The sequence below is a fragment of the Ornithodoros turicata genome, chromosome 4 (assembly GCF_037126465.1).
Source record: "Ornithodoros turicata isolate Travis chromosome 4, ASM3712646v1, whole genome shotgun sequence".
NCBI classification, from domain to species: Eukaryota; Metazoa; Arthropoda; class Arachnida; order Ixodida; family Argasidae; genus Ornithodoros; species Ornithodoros turicata.
The window spans coordinates 8,860,494-8,870,816 of NC_088204.1; positions in this window are offsets into that span (position 1 = coordinate 8,860,494).

Genomic DNA, 10,323 nt, shown 5'->3' on the forward strand with positions numbered 1-10,323 from the left:
AACAACTGGCCGGAGATCAGAAGATCCAGGTTCGATTCCCGACGTCAGCACCTTTCTTGCCTGAGTTGTTTGAATTTGTCTGAACAGTTACATCCCATTTTAGTTCTTTCACCCTGAAATTTACTCCCCAGCGCGCTGCAAATAGTCCCTAAAGTTCCCACAGACTTCCACGCATTTAGTCTCGAAAGGGACTAAAGGCCGTAGTCATGCATCTAGTTGCCCAAATGAGTAAAATTATTCCCTTCTTCATTCGAGCAGTCAGATAATTGGAGAAAGCAGAACTTCACAGCATTAAACGCTCTTTTGTGACACTTATGTGGTTACATTAAATGTCACAGAAAAGCGTACGCATGGTTCGCTGTTTCCACAAATAAGGAATGATAATAGGGTATCACTTTGTGCACTGGCGGTTGGCATTCAGCGTGTTATGTCGCGAAGTTCTGTTTTAAGACCCGGGTTCGAATCCGTGCGCCGGCTGTTCTGTCTGGGTGTTTTCCGTGGGTTTTCCTCGGACGCTTTAAGACAAAAGTTGGCACAGTTCCCCGTGAAGTCGGCCCAGAGCGCACGATTCCCCATGGGATAGTCGCGACGTTGCCCGCTTAAGCGTGGCCGACTACGGCAAATAGTTCCCATCACCACCACCATGCCGAGTCTCGAAGAGCAAGCCGAAGTAGAAGGAGGCAAAAACGAGTCCCGAAAAGGACCAATGGTTGTTTCAATGCATCTACACTCCTAAAGATGAACTTCACCACATAGCACGCTCCTAGCCAACCACCATCCCGAATGACAACGTTCTCGCCCCTGATTTGTTGAAAACGGGAGGAGGAGCCTATTTTGTGTCCATTATCCACGGCACAAAATAGGCTCCTCCTCCCGTTTTCAACAAATCAGGGGCGAGAACGTTGTCATTCGGGATGGTGGTTGGCTAGGAGCGTGCTATGTGGTGAAGTTCATTTTTAAGAGTGTACTCACCAGAGAACGACTCGGATTCCCCAATTAAATTGCATCAAAATAAATGCATAAATTACATAAAGATAATATTACGTAAGGTTACTCCTTTTTGTTTTTCTCACAGCAAACTCAGAAGAAAAAAAAAAGAAAAAAACTATACGTGGCAAAAGTTAATCGCATCACCATTTTACGCGTTATCGGGACGTCGAAATGCTTCGAAAAGAAGAAATAAAAAAAAATAAAAAAAGGAAAGACAGAAAGAATCTCTCGCCGACACAAAGCGGGAGAAAAAAAAAATGTAAAGAAAGGTCTTTTGTTTCACCCTTGTTCCGGAGGCAAATAATCCCGCGAGGAAAAGAGTTTGGCGGTTGGCAACACACTTTGTTTCCTTGGGCCCGTCGTTCCGGCCCGTCTCATCGAAGCGACACGGGATGTCCATCGGACTTTTGTTCTTTCTGACCCTGGCCCGTCTTAAGGGCTCGCAGCCAATCTTTGGCTCGACGACTCGTCCCCCTTCCCCAATAGGGAAACTCATAGACGTGTGTAAAGGGCCGGGAGACATCTCGGGAGGGAGGGAAAAAAGGGGTTCGGATCTCTAGATGGCCATTTCGTGTGTCTGCTGGCGTGCGATTAGGCCGATCGTGGCGCTCCCGAGAAACATTCATGGCCTCAGGGGAGGATTATGAGTCTGCCCGCTGTTGCCCTATATATATATATATGTACCCCACAAAGAACAAAACAGAAAGGGAAACTCTTTTTATGCGTCCAACTTGGATTGGCTGTGGTTCTCTATTACTGCTGAATATAGCGAGGTTCCAGTACACACTAAGAAAGAAAAAAAAAGAGTAATTTTACTCCTTTTGTGGACTAAATTCATTGCCGAAAAAAACTAGTCCCTTTCGGGAGTAAAAGCACGGGAGTAAATGAATGTCACAGGGTCGGGACTGAATTTCGCGCTCTGTTCTAGGGGTCCCAGGCACATAATTCGTGCGCATGCACGAAAATACTTCGAATCAAACCGCCAACCGTGATGTATCGAGTGATATAAAATCTTGCGACATACATATAGGGCACAATTTGCGAAGAAAGAGGCGCTAACTGTTTCTTACTATGTGTGGGTGGAAAATCGCTAAGTTGGCTGAGTTATACAGCCTTATGCCATCAAATTGACCAAGAGCACGTATTTACGTAGATTGTTGCATTCGGAAGACCATTCGCCAAGTTGAGTGACAATCTGCGGTCCTGGGGAGTAAATGTCGGGGTTAGAGGACTAAAATAGGGAGTATTACACTCTTAAACCCGTACCTTTTATTGTAACTTTTAGAAACATGTAACTTCTGTATAGACGTAGATTTCGAGATTTCTTATAGGTTACACCACTGTAACGTATATTTAGAGGTTAAAAGCGACCAAGGTCATGTCTTTACAACACGAGTAGAAGTTACATCTCGGAAAAAACAAAAACAGCTTGTTGTAACTTATAAATGTACCCTCTACTCCGACACTGTAACTTCTAAGCGAAATCTCCAACGATAATCTCTTTGTTGGTTTCTTATCGTTTGTTTTCCTTTTGTTTTTCAGCATAATGCCGCGTTTCAGCCTCCCATTCGAGACGACAGTTGTGAATCTACGCTGTTATTTTTTATCTGTTTCAGCGTCACCTATACGTTAACTACATGTTATCAATGCTGTATGAACACAGATTATAAGTTCACAGTCTGAAATACAGATAGTATGTTTCTTTTTAAAGGGTGGAAAACAATTGTCAATGCCGCAACCACCAACATTTCCGATTTCGCTGCGTAGCCGAGCCTGGTCTAGGTCTATCCACACTGAGAGCGGTTTCCTTGAAACGCTTAACGCTCGTCGTCCGTCCGTTAACAAGTGTAATCTGTCTTAATCAGTGGTTTTCCTCGCGTTTATCATAGTATCGTCAGGAACACCGGAAAATCTAGATGTCGCTAGCAAACAAGTATATTTTCGGTGTTCTGAGGGGAAAGTGTAGTGAGTGCGAAGATTGCAAAGAATATATAACCGAAAACGAACGTCACCACCGCAGCCCTAATTCACACACTTCATACACTGGGTAAGTGTACATTTTGTGCTAGGTACGTGCGTTATTTTGATAGCAAGAGCTCTTAGCGCATGTTTGTTGTGATTATGGCAAGCGTTTTGCGGCCCTGCATATGAACGCCACTTACGCTTGCTACTTTTCTGCTCTTACTTGGTCGCCAAGTCAATACACCGGCGTGCATTTTGCGAGCTGCGGATATATGCATCGAGATATATAATTCGCAGCTTCCTACTTGTTGTATTCTTACGATATTCTAAGACTCAATCGCGAAGTGAACGCCTTCCCGCATTTATGCTGATTTGTACCTTGTGCTTTGTACGGATTTGAATGGTTCCGTAAATGTTACTCTCATTGCCCAAACTTTTGTTCCCAGGATCCCACATGCAGGTTCACATACCGTCACCAGCGCAATGCAGTACCTCACAAACTCGTCCCAGAGCGCCTCCAAAGCTGATAACGCAGTAATGTAGTGTCTCCTGCGTTACTGTACACTCATATTCCTCAAGGTTGTGTGCGTTTTATGTAATACTGTATTGCCATTTGCGCTCGCCTCTGCAACACGAATGTGGAATAAATTTTTTTCTGCTGCAATTCTCCATTTCGTTGGGTGTGTTCAGCTTAGCAAACATAGGTCAGTTGTTTTGACTCGCTAGCTTCCTCGCACTTTTATGCATTGCTTCTCACTTAGAAGATAGTTCTTTTTTCCACATACATGGTAAAGCGACCATGGTTTCTCCTCACATCAGAATCGCACTTGTGCACAATGTGTCACCTCTCGACAGACTTCTGTTTTTGTAATATACATATGTTCAAGATCTCCTTTTCTGCTGGTTCATTTTGGTACCTTGGTGTGTTCTGTAAATGTCTGTCGATTTCCCACGCACAGGGTGTTTGTTTTTATTCGCATCACACCAGCGCTCATTTGACAGATGGGTTATGTTAATTTTCGCAAATTAACCCATCCGTAGTTACAAACATTTCCGACATTTCCTGACGCATGTGTTTGTAACTACGGATCGACTAATTAGCAAAAATTCACATACCCCACCTGCCAAATGAGCGCTGCTCTGTTGCGAATAAAAATGAACATCCTGTATAAAAAGCCGCACGTTGGCGTAACCTTTACGGGCAGGTGCTGGATTGAAGGCCGTAACCTCTAATTAGTGGGTTTCCTTGTAACTTTTATAAAAGGGGTCGCTCAGAGGGTACCTGGTAGCTTCTGAAATAGAGGGTAAAATATTGCGATTTTTTACCCTTTACTAAAGGGTACGGAGTTAAGAGTGTACTCCCCATTTTACTCATTTTTTTCTTAGAGTGGATAGGCGAGCTGTCGGCTCCACTTCCCCCATGTCAAGCAACGCGTACGTTCTCGAGCTCTAATCTGAGTTTACATTCCAAAAGAGACAGAAAAAGGGAGCAATTTTGGGGAGTAATTACAGCTTCTGGACTCTTTGATTGCAATTGCTTTCACTTTTTTTTCGCTTATTTCCGAAGAAAAAGGAGGTGCAGAAAAAAAGGCCGATAGGGTCGATTGATAGCATCTGTCGCCCCACTTTCGGATAGCAGCGGTAAGTGAAAAGAAACGTCACCTGATTAGATTACAATGATGAATTTACTATATGAAAACCAAACCAAAGAATAATAGTTCAACTGAAATGAAAGAATAGTTCAACAAACAACATTAATAGTTCAACAAAAGTTCAACTGACACGAAAGAAATAATAGTATAGTTGAAACGGTGAAGTCCTGCCTTTAGAGTGTAGAGTCTCATCAGAAGGGACATTCCTTGACTCAAACGCGCGCCGACTGCGCAAAAATGTAGGCTACTTCATTTCTGTGTCGAGTACATCTTGTTGTATTACGTTCATAATAAAATTTCCCATAAGAACAATACATTAATGCAGCCATATCGGATAAAAGCCGGCACGAAATCATGGACTGATGATAGAAGAGAATCGACGCGAATAGGCCGGAAATGGTATACACACGACTATGTAAATGAGTCGCTGCATAATATTATCCATCTTGCGCTATCAGTGCTTCTTCGCCGTGGAAATTACTTTCGTTCTCCCCGTCTCTAGGAGTGCTCTACTAACAGACTGAATATGGACGGCGTTTCCTTTTTTTTTTTTATTCCCCCATCTCTTTTTCCCCCAATACTGCGGAGAAAGTCACGTCCTCCCGAAAATATGGCCTCTCCGCGTGGTTAGTGCTGAGCGTGCAGAGACGACAGTTAAGCGACTAATTTGATTGGAGGTGCATCTGGCGCGAGATTGGATTCACCATCTTGTTCACCTCCGGAAGTTCCTCGGGAATGGGAGAAACATTTTGGAATCCCAATTTCGTCACCTCCGCGCCGCGTAATTGGCAAGTGTTGCGAAACGCTCTCCTCTGTTGGAAGGGAGAAAATTGCGCCGTCGTCGCACGAAGGCGAACGCCTGGGAGACATATTAGGGAAAACTTTCCAAGAGGGTTTCGAGTCGTTTGGGGAACTCGGCTTTCTCCTGTGCCTGGCACGACGTGTATACGAGGCGTTCCGCGAGACGCGGCCAAAATTCGACGTTCTACCGGAACTGTGAATGTTCTAAACTACATAATAAACGATGAAACGAGATCCGACCAAGGTTGCTTCGTAGGGATTTCATGCAGGTCGTTAATCTTTTGCACAAATACGTTGAGCGAGACGGTTTTTAGCGATGCATTGTTAGAAATGCTTAGAAACGAGCATGAAAAGTCTTACTGAAATCTATTTCTGCGTATCTGCTTTCATAGCATGTCATTTATAAGATGCCATTTCCAAATGGGTTTCCGTTAGGAGAATCAGAAGGCATTTTGAGCCTTGTTTGTTCTAAACTTTAAAATCAGGATTTCATCGCATAGCACGCAATGCGCCAGCCATTCCTCTGAGTGAAACAGCTATATCGCTTTTACGGTATCTGTAGAAATTGCCACAAAAAGGCGTAGGCATCCCATTATAAGAAAATCAGGAAAGAGAACAATATCACTTTGAATGGGAGTTCGTACTTTGCGTATTAAAAGGTTGTTCTTAGAGTGTATAAGGTACAACCACACTCTAAAAACAGAACTTCACCGGGTTACACGTTCAGGGTCATCCAGTACTTAGAATGATACCGCTGCGCCTTCTCATTTGCTGAGGACGAAGGGAGTTTTTAGGGGCGTAAATTCTTAAAACAGATGGGAGGGGGGGGGGTCGAAATAACTTGACGTTGTTGGCCGCACTCAAGTGGGCATCGTCACGACTATATATTGGCAAAACAAAAGGGGGGGGGGGAGAAGAGAGTTGACGATTTCAAAGTGAGGCATAGGCGGGGTGAACAATACTGATGGGATGGAGCTGCACTGTAGATGAGAGGTGCACTAGAGTGGTCTTTCCGCTACACTCTAAGAAAAAAAAGGAGTGCTTTTACTCCTTTTGAGGACTAAATGCATTGCCACAAAAATAATTCTAATAATTCAAATTGACCAAGGGCGCATATTTACGTAGTCTGTTGCATTCAGGAGACCATTCGCGAAGTTCAGTGGCAATTTGCAGTCCTGGGGAGTAAATGTCGGGACTAAATGTCGGGTTAGGGGACTAAAATTTGGAGTAATTGCAGACTAGGGGAGTAGAAGCTGCGATTACTCCCCGTTTTACTCCTTTTTTTCTTAGAGTGTAGGCCCTTTTCTTGAAGAAAGCGCACAGGGCCGCGAGTTTTTGAAAGTCGTTCTGCATAAGAACCTTCGGGGAAGAGGACGTCCGTCAGTATATGCCAGGCCTTGCGTGGGGAAGATGAGTTTCTCGCATAGTATGGTATGCGCGGCATTCTGTCAGGATATGTTCGATAGTCTCCGGATAATGACAGCGACTGCAACTGGAATCCTCCCTGGAGCCGGTCTTGAACAGTTGCGAGTTCGTGAACGCAGATCCCGTGCGTAACCGGTGGAGCATTAAACAGAACTTCGCAGCATAACATGTTCCTAGCCACCACAATCCCGAAGGACATCGCTTTGTGTTCCCTGTTTTGTTGAAAACGTCCTTTTGTGACACTAATGCAGTTACGCTATTTGTCGTAAAAGGGGCGTACGCCCCGCGCTTTCCAAAAACCAGAAGAAAAAAAACATCATACCGTGAATCACACGGTACGATTCCGTGCGACGGTTGGCCTTCAGTCGCGTTATGTGGTGAAGTTCTGTTTTTAGAGTGGGCTGTTCGATATAGCTCTAAAAGCAAGCCTTTCCCAGGTGAAGAAATCGACCTGTTGGGACAAACACGAGTCTCCGATAGATTCACAAAACGTTCATGCGCAACACATTGCTGAAAGGCAAGAGCTCTGTTCAGCTCCAGGGCCAAATTGGAAGCTGACGACAAAGTGCAATCTCGCTCTCGAGACGGAGAAGCCCTCGAGAGAGAGAGAGAGAGAGAGAGCCACCGGCGCACTGGTGCCGACAGCAGGTGGAAGCAGCCACCATGCTCTTTCCTACTTTCTTGCACTCATATTTCACTTGCTAGCGACATGGGTCCATTTCCAACTTCTCGGAGAGGGCGTCTCATAAGTCATAACTCCCATATGTTTGCCGTGATCTCATTCTGTGTACTCTAATCCACTTACGCCGCTGTCGAGTTGCGAAACTTCTGAGCCATAACAAATGTTCGCAACTAGATAACGAACTCGCGGAGTTCACCTTCTTTCCTTTTATGATTCATTCTCCATTTCTGCTTTATCATATAGGAGAACATGTCCTTATGAGCACAGAACGGCGCGCGGAGGTTTATTTATCTTTCTAATCAACGTGGGTAACATCGGGTAAGACGCTCTCCGAAAACAGAACTTCACCACACTAGCACGCTGAAGGCGAACCGTTGGAAAGAATGATACCTTTATCACTCCTGGGGAAGTGAGGGGCGTACGCCTTTTTGTGACAATTAACGTATAGTTGCATGAATAAGTGTCACAAAAAGGTGCGTACGCCTCCCGTTCTCAACAAATCAGGGGAGAGAACGGCGCCATTCGGGGCTAGGGGCGTGTTGTGCAGTGAAGTACTGTTTTAAGAGTGTGGATACGATATCGCTCAGCCTATGATTGTAGCATAGAGTTCGTGGCCGTTCGTTCCTCCTTATTAGATATTGAAGAAACATCCTGCCATCAATTCCGAATTTTAGTTAGTTAGTTTAGTTATTTCATATACGTCGATATTTCATATAATTCAATACGTATACGTACAAAAAGCACGAGCGCGGAGCGTAATCCTTGTGCGCAAGAGAGCTTTCGATCTCGTGGATCAGAAAAGTTGCCTCCTTCGGCTGTTAGTTTATGACGTCACGTTATCCGTCCAATATTGAGGCGTGTGCCTTCTTTCCTGTTTCGTTCTTTATGCAGTTGTATTTGGCGCCACCCGTCCTGACGTCTCGCACAATACAGAGCAGTCGACCGGTCGCCCTGCACGTTCGCTGTAGCAGGCGATCGTCGCCAGCCAATAAACGTGCTCGTATGACGTGACGTCACAACACAGCGTTAGGAGACGGGAGAGGTCGCGGTCGCTGCGTGCACTCTTATTCGAGGTGCCCTTTTCCAAGCTCCTTGAAAAACCTTCTCTGAGCAGCCATACTGAAGAGCCTCTTTCCCTGGTTCTCAGCAGAGATTTTACATCTTTACCCTTTTCCCTAGAAGCGCACTTCCTTAGCGCTTCCTCGTATTTCACTTTAGCGACAGGGAAACTTGGCCGATTCGCAACTTGCGCATTTTTTCCCCCTCTGACGGTCGTTTCGGGGAGGAGTGGACGGCCGTATCCGGCCACCCTAAATCCTGGCGAAAGAATGGCCCCCACTGCACGCATTGTTTCCATCGCATGCATCTTGTATGAGACGACGGCGCTCTGAATGCCGCGCCAAGATGCAAATTTTCTTTGATATGGCCGCCTGTTTTGTGATTCTTTGAGCAGATGGTTGCGACCCTAGAGCATAATGCCAACTACGGGGCGTAAAAATTATATCTATGGCTGCTGTCAGCCGCCACCAGTGTACTCGAAAAGGAAGAAACGAACCTCCAGGAGCGCTCCGGTTATGATGATTTACCGAAATTTTTCTTTTTTTTTTTCTTCTTAGTTCCACAAGACCGCAGGAGTAATTGCTGCCATCTATCGGCACCTGCTGGCAGTGGCCCGTATGTTTGCTTCATGTTCGCCCCAACGTCTGCGTGTGACTGGAACATCCTGTCAGAACACATTGATGGCGGCCCGTCTGCATATAGTGACGGCTGCCGAACGCACAGTCGCGATTGGCGGATTCAATGATTACGTCACGTCGTTTAAGCGACAGGGTTTTCTTTCTTTAAGTAGCAGTCCATCACGGAATGTTTTTTTTTAATTCAACGCAAGCAACGGTGACTATGGGGGGCATACCACATGAGGGGAGAGACCACAGCAGGAAGAAGTGGGGGACAGGGGGGGGGGAGGGTTAGTATGCGTCCTGGACCGACTTCAGGGGGAACTGTGCGGACATTCGTCTGGCTTCCGAAAACCCAGGGAAAACTTCCCAATGCAGGCAAAGGAGCAAAACTTATGAAAGGTGGTTTCACTGCCCCTTCAAAATAACTGCGCAATTCTTCACAAAGGTCTTTCACCAGAATGTATAGAGACGATTGAATAAAAAAAAAACACCTCGAGTATCGACCCCCCCCCCCCGCCCCCCTCCCAGACAGCCCGAACAACTGAGCAATAAAAGTCACACCGGACGTGATGTTTCCTGCGCAGCCATATAGCAGCACAGCCGATTGAGATGAAACGATATTCATGACGGCCCCATAGAGACACACCCAGGGAATGCAATCCGTTCCATGTAGATAGAACATTACGTTCGGGCGATGCTTTTATCTACGCCTCTTCCTCTTCGGCCTGATTCATTCCGTCTGCCGCTATCATTGTCGGCCTCGCTGTGATTAGTCAATCAGCGAGGGACCGACGGCTAGACTAGCGTTGCAAACACATACCAGACATGCGCTAGACGTCGTCCATTTGGAAGGTGTACGGAGCGCTATGTCAACATGTTAGTTTGGACAGATTAAAAGAGAGCCGTTATTTTTACGTTCCGTACATCCATTAAGGACTTCATATTGACCATTTGCTTGATTCTCTTCGCGTGGGGTCGTTTCAACGCTAAAATCAGGAATTTTTCAAGAGCAAATTTTTTATGCACTATGCATTGAAAAGTTGCTAGAGTAGTTGGTAGAGTAAAGTATGCATTGAGAACAGAAATAAGAGAGCTGCATCTTTGGCAGTTGTGTCAATCGCGTTTAACAGTG